The following is a 19195-nucleotide window of genomic DNA, read 5'->3' on the forward strand; positions in this document are numbered from 1 at the left end:
CAAAAAAACAAAAAAACAAACATTTATAAAAACAAATAAGAGAAGGCCATGACCATGCTGCAAAAAAATGAAAGTGCATTATTCAGCTGTCCATGGATAGGAAAATTACCTGTGAACTTTATAAAGCGCCTCCTGAGGTAAATGCTATAGGACTTCTGTTTAATCACAAGAACAATGCTGCAAAAAGGGGGAGACAATAGATGTTCAAAGCCTTTCCCATTGTTCTCACAGCTTAAATACCTATGGTCACTAAATCAACCCAAGTAACATGAAGAAATGAATAAGTAAATAACTACAATCATCACTGTGCAGAGAAGCTTGAAACCAAAGAAAAAGAAAGATCAGTATGAATGATCCTAACTCTAAATTTTTAAAAACAAACCTAGAAGAAAATGTCTCCTTACATGAGATCATAGCAGGGCCCAAATGGCTTCAAGACAACTGCTCTCTCCTGTGAAGGCTCAAAATTGGATGCTCAAGTCAACTACCAGTGAGTTTTCCTGCAGAAGCGGGACCTTCAAGAGATTGTTTCTACTGCCACCCAATTTACAGCAATGACCTGGCAGCATGTGATTACCATGCGAGCTTCTCTCTCCTCCCCCAAAAAGGAGCACAAAATGAAGGATGCTAACTGTTTTCAGTCATTAGTGGCTGGAGATCACAGCACCTGTATTTCCCTACACTTCCTTCTTGGAGGAGTATTTTAAGTCTATTAAAAAATTAACTAGTAATGAAACAAAAATAGATTACAAACTGACGATCTCCATTTTCTAAAGTTGAAATCCCAATCTATTCCACTGGAGTGAAAGTCCAAGTGACGAAATAAACCTTGAACTGTGTCCTAGTGTTGCCCTACTCATCATTTTTGGAAACAAAAGAGCACCTCGTCCCAGACACTACAATTTAGCAACCTTATCTGTATACGTGTCCTGATGCCTGATGTCAAAAAGAGGGAGCAGAAAGCTTCAGCCAGCCAGTGTCCAAATGAGAGCGTTCACCAATCAATGTCACTGACCAGAATCGCACTTGTAATCGTAAGGGACACCAGGGCAGTTACTGGCATACCACTGTGACCCGACTCCAGGCAGGCAGCCTCACTCGCAACCCAGTGGTCTCATGAACAGCAACCAGTCATCTAGATGCACGGGGGGTTGGGGAAAGAATAAAAAAGAGGAGTTATGTACCACCAACACATTCAGCAGAACTCAGCCTGCATCATCCTGTTAGCTCTCTCACCGGTCTCCAGGAGGAAGTGAGCAGGAGAGATGACAGAGAAGAGCTTTCAACTGGAACTCACTGGCAGAGGGCGGGGGGTTCATAAGGGCTACAGCCTTCTCACCTCCCAAATTCCCCTAAGGAAAAATGGGTACATTGTGCATGAGTACTGGTTCTCTCTCTAATCTCTGCCACTCCAACTATTCCTGAATGCTAAACTTCGTTTCAACTGAAAAAAACAAGGAAAACAAAATCAGTGTATTCCTGATTTATAACATACAGCTATCACAAGAGACAACACTGCAGACACAGGAAAAGACAACTATTTAACTAAGTATTTTTTCCATTTTTATCTAAGGTAATTCCAAATAATGAACAGGGGGAGAAGAGTTCACTATGCTATCTAGTGTTCATCCCAAGTCTGATTGCAAGATGTCAGAAAAAGGTAGCACTCCTTTGGAAACACTTTAAAAATGACTGAATAAAAGTTCCTACCTGGGTTTGAAATAAACTTAAATAGTCTTTCCAATAGTTTTGTCCTGTTACACTATGATTTAAACCAGGTATAATGCAATTTTGAATCATATTCAAACAAGGTACCTCAACCAATTTAAACTATATTTAGACTGCAGTAACTACTGAAGAAACCTAACAGAGGAACAACATGCTTGGAACATCTGTCGCAGTGATTGAAAGAAGTCTACGACAGGAATAGCAAACACTTATTTTCTTTTCTGAGATGCTGTCAATCTGCTGAAGCAAAGTATCAGTGAAATAGATTATTTCTAAGAGGTACCTCACTCTGGCCTGTCTTTTCCAAAACAAAGATGATTAAAATATCCCCTTGTTGCATAACCTTGTCTGCTTGCTTATTATTATCCGGTATTTTGGTGTCGGGGGAAAAAACTCTTTGTCAAAGCTAGTAAGCATGTTGCAGTGTTATATATAAAAAAAAAAAAAAAAAAAGTCATTTGCCTAAGTCTAAAAACCTCCACCTAATGAAATTCAAAATTTAACGTGTGTCAATTATTTACATTTAAATAATCAACTGTATGACTCAACAAAATCCCTAAGATACAGACCCCTAAGCAAGGCTGTCTGTCACACAGCATATTCTGCAGAGATGATCAGAGCCACAAGTATTTATGACACAACTTTCCAGCTGTCATGGAAGATGACAACAGAACGGCTGCTCACCCTACGCTAATGCCAGTTCTCCAGGATGGGTTTCTACGCTGCTTGCTCCTTAGGTGGTCCAAATCAAGGTTCTTTCCCACAAGTGGCCTGCCTGCCCATACCACACAGAGGGGCCTTCCACGTGAAGGTGAAGAAGGGAGAAGGCTCTGGGGCGGTGTTTGGGCTCCCTCCGAGCACAAAGTTAAAGGATACATCAACAAGTAATGGCATGACTCATAGGATTCATTACAAGGTCTTGGTGTACCACTGTCATGGGTCCAACTGTGGGCACCCAGCAAACAGTACCTCTTTGCACTGTCACCAGGCTGAGGTTTCACCGCGTCGCCCAGTGGCAGCCGTACACATTGTTCTCCTGAACGAGGACCTGCTGGAGCCCTTAAGTCAGGCACATAATATGTGATCAAGAGTGGCCTGTTACTCCAAACCACCCTGCCTGACTGACAGCATCAGCACACAGCTAAGGCACGCTCGTCTCTCTTGAGCTGTGGTGGAATAAGCCTTGAGGCTCAGCTAGAAGAAGATAGTCCGGTAGGCTGCCAACATGAGAGGACGCCTTTAATAAGCAACAACAGTATTGCATGACACGAGACAACGCAGCCCACGAAGGGCTGGAGGCAGCTGCGGTTGCACAGCATGGGTGTTTCCCTTGTGCTCGGTGCTAAACAGGGTTCAAGAGAGGTGACCATCACCATTATTGATGTCCTTGGCCCAGCCTCGGGCAGAGCTGCTCACCAGGTCACAGCACCGCCACGGGGCTGCTGGCTATGGCACCAGGGTTTTCAGCCAGGGCTGAGACCACCACTGGTTTTCTATCTGAAAAAACAAGATGTGAAATGGTTTAGGAAATGTTGTGATAGAAATTCAAATAGAGACTTCAAAAAAGCAGCCAAGGAGTTTCTGACCAGTGGATATGGATGTAAAAGCTTTTGGAGAAACTTTAGTATCAAATAGCTAAGACAGAACCAAGTATCAGCACTCAAGAAGGACTGAAATTACTGTGAGAAGGGAGTGAAATGCCAAAGCCTTGAAGTTCTGTGATGATTTTTTTTTTGTGGGGGGGGATATCAAACAAGGACAGGGATACTTACACATTCAACTAAATAGTTTTAAATCCTATTTCCTTTTCATATGTAAATATTCATGTTAACATATATTGTGCTAAAGAGATTCATAAGACATTTATGTATAAAATACAGACTTAAAAGCAGAATTTATCCCTCTGCATAATGTTTTCTTGTAGATACAGGGTTCTTTACTTCAAAAGGGACTGCTATACAAAGGAATCATCATTAACTTCCAACTTCTGCATCAAAAGTATTTAGTGAACCAATCCAAAAATGTTCACAATTCAGGCACGATTCGGAGCTCACGTTGGGTTCTTTTGAAAATGATCTGGGAAAAGATGGTGGCTGTGTAACTTGCCAGGGTGGCCCCAACACCCGCCTTATCGCACCCTGCTTCACCCACAGCTCAAACCCTACTGGACCTTTATTAAAACCTGTGGATACAGATCCCACCTTCCTGAGAGCAAAGACTTGATTTCCCCTCGTATCCACTGGTCCTTTTGGAGTGCTCTCCTTTGAGTTCTCCAGGGGCATGTCAGCTCTTTGCTCCTGCTCTTTTTACTCCTCCTTAAATTTCAACAAAGGGACTTCAGCAAAAGCTATCTATTTTAGACTGCTTATAGAGACCTAGATCTACATTTCCAGAGTGATAAAAAGGTAGGACAGAATTTTCTCTGTAGGTAGCAGACAGGCAGAGCTCCTTTTTGACTAATTATTTTAATGCTGCTGTGGTTTTGTTGTATTATTAATTATGCAGTAGGGCGCCCACAGCTTTGTATAAGCATCTTTTTGAATTATTTAAAACAAAATAAAAGGAAAACAGCAGTTACTCAGCATTTCTGCAAACTGTGCAACTCAAATTTTACCACCAATCACAGCACATGCTAAACAACAAATAATGTAGTCACTGATGTGCAGGCCTTGAGAGATGAAGCACAGGTCAATTCTACAGCTCACTGTCACTTCATAGAAGCACACACGCTCAAGGATAGGAGCATCATAGGGTTACTGTGTACTACTTTGTGGATTCAGCTGGTTAGTTTCTTAAAAAAAACCCAACAAAACAAAACAAAAAAATAACCCAAAACCCCTAACCCAGACCACAGCGTAAGTGGAATAAATATGTTAAAATAAATATGTTAAATTAAATAATGTATTTCTATTCTTGTTTTGAAGTTTTAGTTTGAAAAAGTCCAAAGTGAAAGGCCAAAGGAGAAATAAGGCTCCCAGATTCCTGTATGATTTCAACTCAGTCCTTGGCCAACTCAGTAACAGTTGGGTCAGAATTTATAAATTAATACAGCCGGTATTTGATGACATGTTTTTTCAGCCACCACAGAGCTCCCTTCCCTCCTGCTCCCAAATCCATCCGAGCACCGGGTCCTTGCACAGCTCTGTGAAACCATCCCCTTTCACGCTGAGGATGGAAGCCGCGTGGGGCAGCAGGTTTTAAGAGAGTTCTCTTAAGGCTAATGAGGAAATGCTGAAACGAACCAGGGTACAGTCATAGCTGTGTGACTCTCCGAAAGAAAGTATTTAGAAACAGATTCATAAACAAGGGGATTGCGGCTGTCAGTAGGGGCTTAAGGCCCATAATCAGGGTCAGACAACACAACATGAACCACGGCATTCGACGCACTAGTCACTACACTTCTGTCCTTCCGCCAGCAACTTCTGCTGACTCAGGACTACAGATTGCTGACATCCCTCCCCGAGTGCTCACACACAGAGCACACTCCTTTACACGCACGCAAAATCAAGAATGTGAACATGGAAAGGAGTTTGAAACAAGTATATGTCAAAGAACTTTAAAAAAAAAAAAAAGTTCCATGCTTTAACTACCTCTCTTTTTTTCAAATACTCACATTAAGTGCTACACTGAATAAAAGCAGCTGAACAAACAATCTTGGGATTACTGGAAAAAATACAGTGGTGAAATTTTGCAGGATTTTAGCCCACTACAAAGACCCACAGTTTTTTGTCCAATCTGGAAGACAAATTGTTTCAATGAGTGAGGATTTCCCCTCTTTTCAGACAGGAAAAACTCACTGTGCATGTGTGGCACATCCTACATAACCATCCTACATAACTGCATAGATGTCCACCCTGGACACTGCACAAGTAACCCTGCCATTTGGAATATGGGATAAAAAGACTATGGAAAAGCTTAAAGTACCACTTCTTCAAACTTACAAAATTACTGTTGTTACAAGAAATTACATACAAACAAAACCAACTGAATTTATGTAATGCTTTATATAGAAATCACTTAAACTGAAATTTTTTGCACAAAGAATATGAAAAGGTCACACAGAAAAGCAGCTTGGGCTGCAGAGTGACAGATTTCAGCATGCCCCAATGCAAGCAAGCAAATGTTAGCATTAATAACAATACTATTAATAACACTGTCTTGCTTATACAAGAAAAACAGATTTATTTGGCTATCTCTAGCCTCAATCAGGTTATAACCTTGACACCCAAACTGAACTTCAGCACATTTATTGCCAAAATCCTTTCGGCATCAGATTTAGTAACGGTAGAAAAAATATTCCAAGTTTTGTCCTTTTTTTTTTCCCCCAGTGAAATGTTTTTACAGTTTCTTTAGTCAAGCAGATTTCCTCTAAGACATTGTTTTCCCTTCTTCTATTTCATTATCCCATCCTAGCCTCACCATCAGTTTTCAATCTTTTATCAACCGCCCAGCTTGCACTCTCGCAGCCAAGCAGGAGTTCTGTGGAAGAGAACTAGAGGTTACAGCACACAATAAGCTAGATATGCATCAACAATATCGCACCCTCGCAAAAAAGCAAATGTTGTGCTGGAACAGACAGACAGCAACAGAGGTCTGTGAGGAAAGCCTTCTGCTGTACTCACCATTACTGGGATGCCAGCAGGAGCATTCTGGTCAAGTTTCACTGCTGCACTTCATGAAACGTGGACAAGTCGAAAGATATTCAGAGAAGAGTAGAAAAAGGACGGATTACATATCTAATCTAAACAAAAGGAAACTGAAGGGAAACATGGTAACAGTCTTCAGTTGTTCAGAAGGACGGTGCAAAGAGGAAAGGAACTTATTTTCAAATTAAAAGAAAGACTTTACCAAGACAGTAAGAAAAGCTTTCTGACAGAAAGAAAAGCACTTGAATAGAATATATGATATATATGTATACATATACATCATATATATATCTATCTCATGTATATTGTATCTTTTTAGTAGAATGAGAACATATATGTATGAAGATGCTAGTTGCTGTTGGAAATGACCAAGACTTTGCTAACCCTGGCTTAGGGTAAGTGGGTTAGATCATTTCTCAGGGACCCAGTTCAGCCATGTGATTCTGCATGCAGGCAAACCACCTCACCCTTTTCCCAGCACCAAGCGCCCACTGAGGCCTATGAGAGGAGCAGTCCCTTTACTTTAAAATACAGAAAGAAGAGGGGCTTTAGTCTTGCTGTCCCTGGTAATCCTGAGCAAAGGTCAGGTACAGCCTGCCCCTCAACAGTAAGTCTAAGGCAGAATGATAAAAGATGACATAGCCATGGAAGTACTGCAAGTCACCTGAACTGCACAAAACACCCAAAGTCCATACAATCAGCTACAGAGAAAATAAAAGCAGGGGTTTGCAGTCAGATGCTAAGAGGTCTACAAAAAAGAAAGGGCAAAAATCTGCTGGAACACCACCTTTCACTTCTATATACTGTACCAGCACATGATGCGTATTATTTGAGGACATCAGCTTCCCTGCAGCCTGCTTCTAAAAAAAATACATGGCTTTTCCCTATGTGTATCTTATTAGTAGTTTGGGGTAAAAACTATTTTACTTATTTACACCCTCCCTCAAGACCAGGGATGTCTCTCAGTTGATTATAAACACTGACGACCCATCAGCTGACCAAACAAACAAGTTGCATCTCCCACCTCACTGTGATTTAGCTACAGCTACAATCTAAAGAAGTAACTTTTTTTCCCTCTTCTCCTACAACTTTCTTATAAGTTTCTGGAATGTTTTTTTATCTGTTCTTTTCATCTTTCTTCTTCTCCTCTTTCTTTCCTCCTTCCAACCTTTTCTGTTCTCTACTAGCTGCTCTTCTCCACTGCCGCTCCTAATTTCTCTACACCATACCACAGGGTAGAAGGCAGTGGAAGAAAAGCAGTGGGACAAGGACATTGAGCTACAGTAAAATGGGGACACTCCTGGTGCCCTCCTTCTCCAAACATTTAAAAGCAAAGGTTTCCAACCTTCACTGATCCATCAGCAATAACACTACAGACTAATACTGAAACACCGAGGGCAACATCAGATTTTGCTCTCATATCAAGGTTGACTAAATCAAGAAATATTTCATATACAGAGGGTGGAAAAAAGAAGAAAGCCCAAAGGACTGACTGAAGATGCAGAGAGGTTCACAATTTGGGCTAGTCTTGTGGGTAGCACAGAAGCACCCATGGAAAAGTTACAGTCACCCTATAGCAAGGATGTGAAAAAGTACTCTGATTTTTTATCCCCACCAACTTCAATCCTTGGGCTGGGGAAAAAAAAAGGGTAAATGAAAACACTTAACAAAGGCATTGCAATAATGTCTTAAAAATGAGGGGACAGAAACCACTCTGCCTCTATGGGACAAAGCACAGGTCAGAGAACAACACAGGTGGCTTCAAAAACGTTTTGTGTCCTCCTGTCTCTGGACTGCTGTGGGGGTTGGAGGGGCCCTGGCCTGACCTGGATGCCTGCAGCCCACCTGGCTTATGCTGACCACTGTGTATGAACCGCTGTGTCCTGAAGGCTGGAACCCCCTGACACACTCATCCTGACTTCCACCTCACGGCTTTGCAAGAGGAGCCCAGGGCTGAAGCACGTTCTCCAAGCCAGGGAGATGAGAATGATCCCGTTAAAACCATTCTAGATTTTTTTGTGAAAATTGACAGGACTGCACTCATGGTGAAGATCTCAGACACCACACATAACGTGTTCCTTTGGCTTTTCCTTTTACCAGCAACACAGAAAGTGTCAGTGTTTTAAGAACTGAAGCTCTCTGAGAAAACAATTCAGGCAGAGCTGAACACCTCGGTAATTACATTACTAACACACGCTTCCCTTAGCAAAGCCTTGTCCACAGCACGTGCATAACTAAGTTTCAGCAACTTGTTTTGGAGTGACATCTCATGCAAAGCAACTGCTGAGTTTAACTATAGCAGCTGTTGACAATTTATCAGAACCATTACTGGGCAGACACTTAGTTTTCTGTTGTATAGCCAGAACCAAGGGTGCTTAATTGAAAAGTTTATTTCCTTTTGTTGTTCCATGGAGGTGTGTTAGGATTGTTGTAATACTGGGCTTTGTTTGATGGAAAGTTCCTATATGTGTATATATCCCACACACGCACATATGCTCCAAACTCTAAGGAAAATAAACAGAGAGTTAAGCCGTGGTCATACTTTTATTTATACCGGTCACAGCAATCCTCCTTTTCTCTGAATTAGCCAAAACCTTATGCAAGTGCACGGCAGATATGGCCTCTGGCTTCAAGAGACATACGTGAGAGGGTAACAACAGCTGGACTGAGCGAGGTTCTTACGGGCTAGCCACAGGGGATGTCATGCTGCACTCATTTGGAAAGTACCTAGCAGCCATGCCTCAACTCAGTTTGAAATGAGAAAGGCCACTTCTTCCTGGTTTGTATAAAGGTTATCTGAAAACCACAGAAAGTTCCCACAGCAGCTAACTAACAAATATGCTTAGGGGAATACTATATATATATATATATATATATTTAGATACACATGCATGTACAAAGCTGTTTTCTTAAACACAAAATAGAGAACTTCATGGGCTAAACTCAGGCAGTAGGGTGGACATTCTGCAACAGCTGCTTTCCCAAAACCAGGTAGCTAATATGGAAGTTACCTCCTGTTTCCTAAATAAAAAGTGCAGTAGTATCAACAAACTATTGAGAAACTAATGACCAAAATTAAGGAAAAAACCAAAACAAAGGTGCAGTTCAGATCAGAAGTGTTGTCCATCTAACAATTTCCACTGATCTTACCAGAACTAAGTGTATTTATATAAGCATCTGAAAGTTCATTTGAAAAAAACAGACTTTAAATTCTGTTTCTGAAGATATGAGCTAGTGAGCTTGGTTATACAACATGCTATAACTGAGTTTCTTCTTCTACTCGGAGCATTAGGCAGTTATAAAAGGTGTTAGTAAGTCTTTAATTACATCATAAACCTTGGCAGTGTTTGATAATTTCTTAAGGGATTTGATAGAGGAAGCAAAAGGTTACAGAAATCTGTTTTTCTGCTTACGTTCCTAACCTTCACAGCAGTGCAATCATGTGGAAGAAGCCAATGTGAAGCACCAGATGAAAGAAGGCAAGTAAATACATTTCAAGTTCCTTTTTTAATTTTAAAAAATCTAATAGTTTAAGCCAACTTCAGGAAACTCTGGCTCAAGACTAAGCACCCAAGGTTAAGAACACTACTAAGCATTAGTGCTTTGTAATCAAAACCTCTAATTTTGTGCTGTGTTCAAGCTAGCAGTTACTAGCTGAATTAGCTCCCCAATTCAGTGCTACCCGAGTTGGGCAGCAAGGGCTGCATGCACCCGTGGCAATCTGCCATTGAAGACCAGGGGGAAAATTTGCTCTTTCCTAGCCCACTGCTTCCCCGCTGGGGTCTGCTCCCCACCTGTCCCAAGAACATTCATCAGCTGGGAGTGATTTGCTAGTTGCAAGGCAGGGTTTTCCCCAAACACTGCAGTCCTTTCCTAAGCTTCTCGAGCATCACATCCCATGAGCACAACGGACATCATAGAGGGCTTGAAAATTTTGCATGGCCTCTTTTATTCTAGGAACAGAGATGCTACTGACTACAGAATGACTTCTTAACAGTGCTCCTTTAGGGGGACACTACTGCCTTTACTTCCTTAGGATGTAACTATGAAGGATGAAACTACTGCTTGTGTAACGACAGTAAGTACCTGTTCCTGCCGTATAGTGGTGTCCCACCCTACCAGGGAAAACATTCATATGTACCAAAGAACCAAGTTCTGTCCCCAGAGTTCCAGTAACTTAAATCCAACAGGAAGAAGCATGCTCAAGAAAAACTCAGAGGGGGATTTTTCCTTCAGCTCTTCTCAAATATGAAATATATGCATATATAGCAATATTCCTGTTTTAGTAGCTCTGGTATTTGTTTACCATTAGGCATTATGAAACTTACTTTAGCAAATATGTTCTGTGGGTTGTAATCCATAGCTTGTTAACCACTATATTCATTTAGGGACTACACATATGCTTTTTCAAATATAGACATAAGGGGAAGTAAAAATCATGCCAGAGAGCATTGGTTAGTTCCCAGGAAAGACAGCATCTAGAATTTGGCAGCCTTCAGACATGAGAAGAGTACAAACACAGTCAGACTCAAAATTTTAAGTCATTTGTGTGGGCCATTTCTTTTGTCTTGGTGATCCCAACTTCTACAGTTATTTGTAGTTTAAATTGGCCTTATTTTTTAATACAAAACACATAGCATGGTTTCCTCTAGCTATAGCACTACTGTACTAGAAAATGATGTTTGCAAAACACCTTCCCACAATTCTGAGTGCTTCCAGAAACTTATTTTTACTGGACATTTGACAAAAATACTGTTGTAATTCACTACATTGCTACCAAACCTCTTACAGAAGGACAGTATGGTTGGTAAACAGAAAATAATAGATGAGTTATCAATGGCTTTCCAATAAAGAAGAGAGGGAAAAGTGGTCATACCAAATAACCAGAACACATCGAGACCTGGTCTCTACCACCCAACAGAAAGCGGGACAGAGATCCCTGAGATCATGCTGAAATTACTTACATTACCTTCACACATCAGAGTGGCACAGAGGTCTCAGATCCTCCCAGAAGCCACAGCCATCAAAGCTGCTTGCGCTTCATGAACGTTGGCTCCCTGCTCAGCCGGGTATGAGCTTTCTGACAGGGCACCCCAGCGGAGGCACAAGCCCACCTGTCAGCAGGGAAGCCTCCACTCCCCAGCCCTGGCATCCTCAGGTGACAGTGGCCATGACTGAACAAGCAATCTGTATCTCACACTCATGTACGGCAAATAATAAACTCTGCAAAGCTATTATGGTAGTGATGAGGCTTCCTAATTGGGAAAAACGCATGTGCTCCAAGATAGGTGACTGCCTTATTGGTTTTCTCTTTGGTTTTGTTATAGCCAAGATGAAAAAATTGCAGTTTAAGCTTATGGCATATTTTAAACAAAAATGTACTGTTGCTTCTGTAAAAAAAAAAAAAAAAAAAAAAAAAAAGACCCTAACCAAACAAAAAAAACCCCCAAAACCCACTACACCTCTGCTATCAGCAGGAGTATCTATCTAAATGTGGATAACAAGAGGAATCTCACACCAAACATCCCCTGCAAGCGTTCCCTCCAGAAGACTGCTTCCCCATCCATACTGAAGTCCAGCCTGTCCCAGGAGCTGTGTGGTTCCCCTCCTCACCAGTGCTTCCCTCCCCTGCTTTGGGGAGCACAAGCTCCTCAAGCAAAAATATGGTATTGCACACAAGCAGACCTGCGTTGAAGAACATCACAGGGCTCGGAAGCGAAGCACCAGGCCAAGGCCAGCAGCACAACCTCCCCTCAACCGTAACTTTTCCTACGCTGCTTCTCCTCTCAAAACTGCTCCACCTCTTGCCATGCAGAAGGGATGGCCATCACTTGGTGGCCAGCCACACACTGTCCTCTCTTTGTTGCTCAGGGAATGGCCCCATGCCCACTTTGGCTTGTTTTTCAGTCCAGTTGGTAAGAGACATTTAAAGACAAGTCTGGATGCTGGAACATAACACTGTTGAGGGTACAGGTTTAGTAGCCATCACCAAAGATACTCTCTGGTGATGCGTCTACTTCTTAATACCTGAATTCTGGGAGGGCTGTAAACCGTGAACTCTAGATTGTAACAGGGCTTCTGCATGCACAGTTGGGCCCAAAGTACTTAATACGTTGCAATCGCAATGTACAAAGAACATAGCCTTATCGTCATTTACAAAGAAAAAGATATTTTTACTGATAATACAGAAGACCTCTTTGGGGGAAAAAAACCCCTTCAAATATGTTCAATGTTTTAAAATCAAAATTAAGAGTTTATTCTGCAGACTGTGATTGCATTATAAAAGGGAAATAAAACCATTCACTGTGCTTTCTTGAGGTTTAAAAAAGTAATTAAATACTGTACAGTTTATAATACTTCATTTTCCCCAGCTTCTGGAAAATAATTATACACATAGGGGGACGTATTCAAAATTTTGATCTAGTCTACTTTTAAACTATTTAAAGGAAATACTGATATATACGTTGCTGAATCCCTTTGCCAATAGTTGCTGATTATCCCAGCAGTTTTCCCTCCTATTGCTGTATGAAAGAAACAGCCAACTAATTCATTAACCAGGAGGTGTTGATTACATACATATTGTTATCAAAAGCACAAACTACACTTTTTTCCTTTCTCTCAGTTACAGTAATTTTAGGTGCTTGCAAAACAAGCAGACTGAAAATATTCAGCCTGAAATCCGATACTGAAATAATACTTGGGCAATGCCTCCTTAGGAACCCAAATAAGACACACAGAAATTTCATACACTCAAAGCGTAGCTATGCACAGCTAGTAGCTATTCTCAATTAAGTATTCTATTTTAAAAATGGGTAAAGCTGAACAGACACAGAGCATTTTTTTTTGTCCCAGAATAAGTATGTCCACAGAGTTGGAACACTGCCTGAATTTTACATTTATACCTCCTTTAAATTCAAATTAGTTTCCAAATGCAAAAAAGTCCCCATTTTCTTTTTTGCATGGCCTAACTACAGAAGACTTGTTTATATGTATAAAGAATGAATGCTGCCTTCTAATAAGCTGATTCAACTGGCTATTTTTGATTTTACAGCCAATTGAAAGAAGCCCCCAAAACCATGAAAAATTAGCTAGCATTTTTATCAGCACTTCCCCATATATATTTATGAGTACCAAAATCCATAGTTACAATAGACTCTCAATTGTTTTCAATTGTGATGGCCAGAGCCCCAAAAACTGACAAACTCTAGAACAGGCTAGTAGTTGGAAACAATTCAGAAATATCATTCCCCCAAGGCCAAGTCTGTCATCAGTTTAATACATCAGGTTTGGTCTCTAAGTAAAACTAACGGTGCATGTTAATATCATACATAATTGCAATAAAGTGTTATAGCTCTAGAAGACAAAGTGCTACATGATTCAATAAAACTCTTCTAGTTCATGATGTAACTGAATTATTAAGAGGTAAAACACAGGAATTTTAAGGATCCTCCTCATCAGCAAGACCTGTTCCCAGATAAGCTTAAAGAATATGATACGACCAGCATCTTGGTTGCCACCTAACTGAAGACAATAAAACAGAAAAAAAGGAGCTTCATAAAAATCAACAGAAACATGATGTGAAATTTTCTTCCTTTAATTCTAGGAAGGGCTCCCCCTTAGAAAGGGAGCATTATAAAGGCAAGGAGCACCTACGCAGAGCTGGATCCTCAGTTTTCTGTAGCTATAAAACACCTTGGACAAAATCCTAGTGAAACAGGTTGAACAATATATGACAACAGTCTCCAAGTCTGTATTTTGCTGTTACGCTTTACATTTTTTCTTTGTGATAACTCAGTAATCAAGAACTTAACCCACCACCTGGCTGAAATAAAACTAGTTTTTGCTTGAAGTTTCTTCAGCATCTCTAGTCCCTTTGCAAGGTCACACTGAGGATTAGTGGTATCAAAAGCCAAGAAAAAGCGAGATGTTTTGCCAAGCAGGTAATATCCAGTGCCTCCCTGGCACAGGGCAGACAAAACAAAGACAAAGGCAATCCGTGACTCTGGGAAATGCCTGCTTTCACTTATTTATTTTTTTAAAAAGTCCTCCAAAACAAAACGTAGAGACCCATCACTTTAACTGAAGAGACTTTTATACAGCCTTTTACTTCTCTGTCAGACAATATTCAGGATGTCAAGGCAATATTTTCAGTATCTCCAACTTCTGATGTATTTCAGCTGCTCTTTTTCCTTCTTTCCATTTTAAGCAAAAACATTCTACTTAATAATATTTTACATACTCTTGGGCAGAATGTTAACTACAAAAGACAGGTGGATTTACCTTCAGGAAACACTATCTAATGGCAGAACTCAGTGACAAAAATCTTATCGGCTTTATAGTTCCTACAGCCCCACATCACTGTTACACTATGAGGTTGTAACTCATGCAGTATTTTCAGAAAATGCTTTCTCTTATCAGTCCAGTCTGTGCCTAACTCACAAAAGACATGAGGTGGCATTACGTTTATTGAGGGTAAAACTGAATATTTTTGTGCAAGTAGGACATCTATTGCAGTTGCTCAATACTGCTTCTAGCACTTATCATATGATGTCGCTAAGGGAATGGGTCATAACACTTCAATTCAGCCAGCTTTTGAAGGCCTATCCCAGCAACTGACTGCAATAAGGTATCTTTTCCCCCTTCGCAATATCTAGTACAACAGATGGATATCCATGCCCAATATTATTCTGTGCAATGTCCTGAGTTATACCACAAATGGGTTACGTAACACTGCTAAAACAAACTACTCTGCAGCAATGAATGGGGACTCTGTTGTTGAAGGCTTTGCCAACTTCATGCATCATTCTTGGTTCTGCTAACGTTGAGCAGGGACAAAGGCTATATTCTGTCCTTCATGGTAGCACAGCACAGTGATGATGCTGTAAATTAAAGAAAGCACAACATGCCAACAACAGACTCATTACTACTTTCTTACTCTCGGTTCCAATACATAAATGTAGCATAGAGTTCCTCACATTGTGCTGAAAATAATGGGAAACAGGGATAAACATGGGAGAGCCTCTCCATAGCTCAGGAACATAGATCCCACTTCCACCATCTGGATCCAATTTCATTGGTGTTTTTTGCACCAACCATCTATCCTCATTCTTACCTTTTCTTCTACATATTTTCAGAGCTGCTGTTCAAGCGTATCAATAAATTAAAAACTAATCTTCTCCAGAACAGCATAATCTATACTCCTGTGAGAGTCTGCTCCACAGTCTCTGGTAATGTCCTCTCTCTCTCGACTATCTTTATTTCAGGCAAATACAAAAAATCAAGTTTGAGGAAAGATCGAAGAAAGTTTCATTTATATCTAGATGTAGACATTTCCCATACAGGTAAATAAATTATACAGTCCCGTTTCCTTCATAACCCCTTGTTCTGCCCCTGCTCCCTCTCCGCCTCTCCTTTTCCCCACATATATATACAACCTGGGCTGTCTGGCTGCTAGGTGTGACCTCAATATCATCATGATATTGAAGATAACCTAAGTGGAGACTTCAGAAAGCACACATGTAATAATAAAGCTGTTTGCAGAAAACTGTGGGAATTCCAGAGAATATTACAAGCCTAGAAGGACAGGTATGCATACAGAAATAACTTAAACCAGACTTGATTCTGATGTCCCAAAAGAAAACACTTCTGTATCAATACTAAGCTTGCCTTAGGAACAAAGAAATGCCTATCAGCATCCTTATTACCTTTAGAAAAAAAATATAATGCTATTATGCACAAACGTCTGACTATTTTCAGTAAGTTTTATCAGGATTAAACAGAATAGTGTTAACTACCACAATGATCAAAGGCTAAAGGGTACCTGACCATCCCCAACATCGCCACCAGTGCCTCTGGCTCAAAAGCCCCACTCATCTCCAACCTAGATGGGCCATTGGCTAAAAAAACAACCCAAAAACCCCCAAAAGTGTCTCTTATGAATGGCAACCTGACATTTCATGGAGATGATTACATTACAGTTCCCATAGTGTTTAGAAATTAGATTTGAAATAGGAGAAACAGTGAATGTAATTCTACTGCCAGGAAAAAAAAAAAAAAAAAAAAAAAGAATTGAGATTTCTCAGGTTACATTCCCCTCCATAAATTTAGGATATATTCTCATGCAAGCAGAAATATACTTAGACCAGTCACTAACAGGAAAAATGTTTTCCTCCTTCTGTGTTGCCAAAGGATGCAGAAAATTTGGTGCAAATGCCACCGTCTTCTCAGAAGTGGATTTCTACAGAAGTTGAGGTGAGCAAAAAGTCACTATGTGAAAGCTTCACAACACAGAAGAAACATGCAGCCCATCCCAGTCTATGATAATAATCTAAATACTCCACCAAAAAATAGCTGGGAATAAGCTCAGAAAGAGTTCTAGCTTAGACTGTAAATACACAGAATGAAAAACACAGCCACTCGTGGGCACATGTTGGACTACCAGAGTTGCTGGTGTAGTGCCTGATGCTAGTTTCAAACCAGATTTGTTAAGAGTAGAAATACCAGACCCGAGTGGACTCTGAGTCACAGTTACTGACTTGAGTGCCAATGGGCAGAGCTGACGGGTCTGCAGAGGTTGCTCAGTCACTGTCAGGGGTGGTCTCAACTGTGTCCAAAACTGAGATAAAAACTCTGCAACTCCACAAGGGCTACTGAGCTCTCCCACACTGCTTCCAATTACATATTGTACTTGAAACCATTCTGATATAAATGAAGAGACTGGTGAAACGAGTCCAGTGACAGCATCAGTAATCAATTTCTTTGCCAAACAAATGAGTAAATGGTGCAGGTAAGTGAAAAGACCTGCCTCTACCACCCTAAGCAACAAGAAAAATTGTGGCTGGTGAATGCAGCCATGACGAACAGGTTCCCTATGCCACTCACCTGCTTCTGCAGGGATTTAATTTGAAGAGAGAATACTTTGACATGAAACTCCACAATCAGTGGACCACGATTTTTCACAAGGAAAGTACAGTATGGCAGCAACAAAAAGAAAAATTAAGGTTCTGATGCTGCATAAACATGTCTATACAACTACTGCATATGTGCACTGAGAAATATCTGAACTCAGAAGCTTACTAACTTTCATGCTGAAACTTCATATTTCAAATTAGCAGCCACTCAAAAATTTCTGTTATGTTGAAACATTCCTAAAATGAAGCACTTCAGGTTTCCTTATACAAGATTTTCTATTATTTTAGAAGGACCGTTGCCTGCCTTCTAAAGTTCCTCTACTCCCTTTGGCTTTTCCCTTTTAAATTTTCCTTTTACTTACCGAGAATGTTTTGAGGTTGGTTTTTTAAAAATATTTATTTATTGAAACACGTTATTGGAAAAGGACAGCACTGACACAAAATTATTTCCTTAAATCAAGTCATACATTTCAATAGCATGTAGTTCAAAGGCTTACCTTGAAAAGAAGTCTGACAACTTCTGTTTACATGCCTTAACTTGCTCATTTGCATTCTGTAAAATATCTGAAGTCATTAACTGGAAGTTACCATATCCTCTATGGTACACAAAAAACCCCTTCATCCTGCAGCCACAGTCATTTTGTGTCATTAACCTGTTGCATGATTCAAGCACATCTGGATTTCTGTTAAGAACATATGACCAATAATAAAAACTATATATAATCTAGCTCAGCTTGGACTCCTGCATTCATTTGGGAAACTGTCAGCACAAGCTCTCTCCTTGGTTGTAGCTGTATTACTCAACACACAGTGCACAGGAATTGTTTGTGGAAACATTTGGCATTTTTAGGCCTAGCCTCTCAATGGGAATTCCACACTGAAAAAAAGGTATCATTTATACACTCAAACCCCTCATTGTGTCCTCCGCTATGAATTTACATACAGGGGCTAGAGGGTGAATTGCTCAGCTATAAGCTGGAATTTACAAATGTGTTTAAGCACCTGCTGAAAATAACTAGGAATTATGCTCTTGACATGAGTACATGCTTCTCTTTTTCTGCAAAGTAAAAGCCTCAGCTCAATACAGGACAGTACACGTAAAATGAATCAATATTGAATGAAAAGCCACAAACAGCTTTTCTGATTCCAGTTCTTGTCTTAGTTGCACAAATATGTTCTTTTAATCTAGTTTTTAAGGTAAGATACTCTGTATACCATTTTTCTTGATAAAAAAAAAAAGAAAAACAAAATAACCTCAAAGGAAAAAATATTTCCATGGGCATCAAGCATGAATGGAAAGGGATAATCAGGAAGAAGCAAAGATGACTCAGCTGGAATATTTACCCCCCTGTTCCTCTCAGCTGCATACTCCAACATTAGTGGCAGATACTGACAGGTACAGACGAAGTTTTCCTTGGGCAATATATTTATCCACTTTACTGCAAACTAATACTTTTTTTTTTGATTGTATGGAGGATTTTGTACACACTGAGCTTGGGACATTGCTGTACTTCCTCAGTAGGGATGAAACAACCACTGCAACAATTCCTGAGCTCCAGTTTCTGAAGAGAGAAAACGGGTGGGGCGACTGGATTAGTCTCCGGAAAAAAATCAGCTTTTTTCCAATGGATTTTTTACTTAGAAGTCTGCGTTGTTATTGTAACAATTATTTAGTACAGCTTGCAAGAGCACCAAAATAAGCAAAGCACTGTGTGTACCAGGCAGAACTTTACCAGGGGAGCAAAGGAGTGACGTGCAGGGAGAGCAACAGACTCTTCCTCCACCCATTAGCAGATTCCTGAATGGTTTGCACACACCTGGTCACTGATACAACACAAAAAGCTACAGCCTGGCTTCACGCACCCATACTGCAGCATCATTAGCCTTCCACAACTTTAAAATGTTAAGTAA

General features: G+C 40.4%; 1 protein-coding gene across 4 annotated transcripts in view; it reads right to left on the minus strand.

The window, feature by feature from the left end:
- The window catches only part of HIVEP1 (HIVEP zinc finger 1), a 129511-nt gene that overhangs the window by 89272 nt on the left and 21044 nt on the right, over window positions 1–19195 (minus strand). The gene's annotated exons all lie outside the window — the stretch shown is intronic.

The sequence above is a fragment of the Strix uralensis genome, chromosome 1 (genome assembly GCF_047716275.1).
Source record: "Strix uralensis isolate ZFMK-TIS-50842 chromosome 1, bStrUra1, whole genome shotgun sequence".
NCBI lineage: Eukaryota > Metazoa > Chordata > Aves > Strigiformes > Strigidae > Strix > Strix uralensis.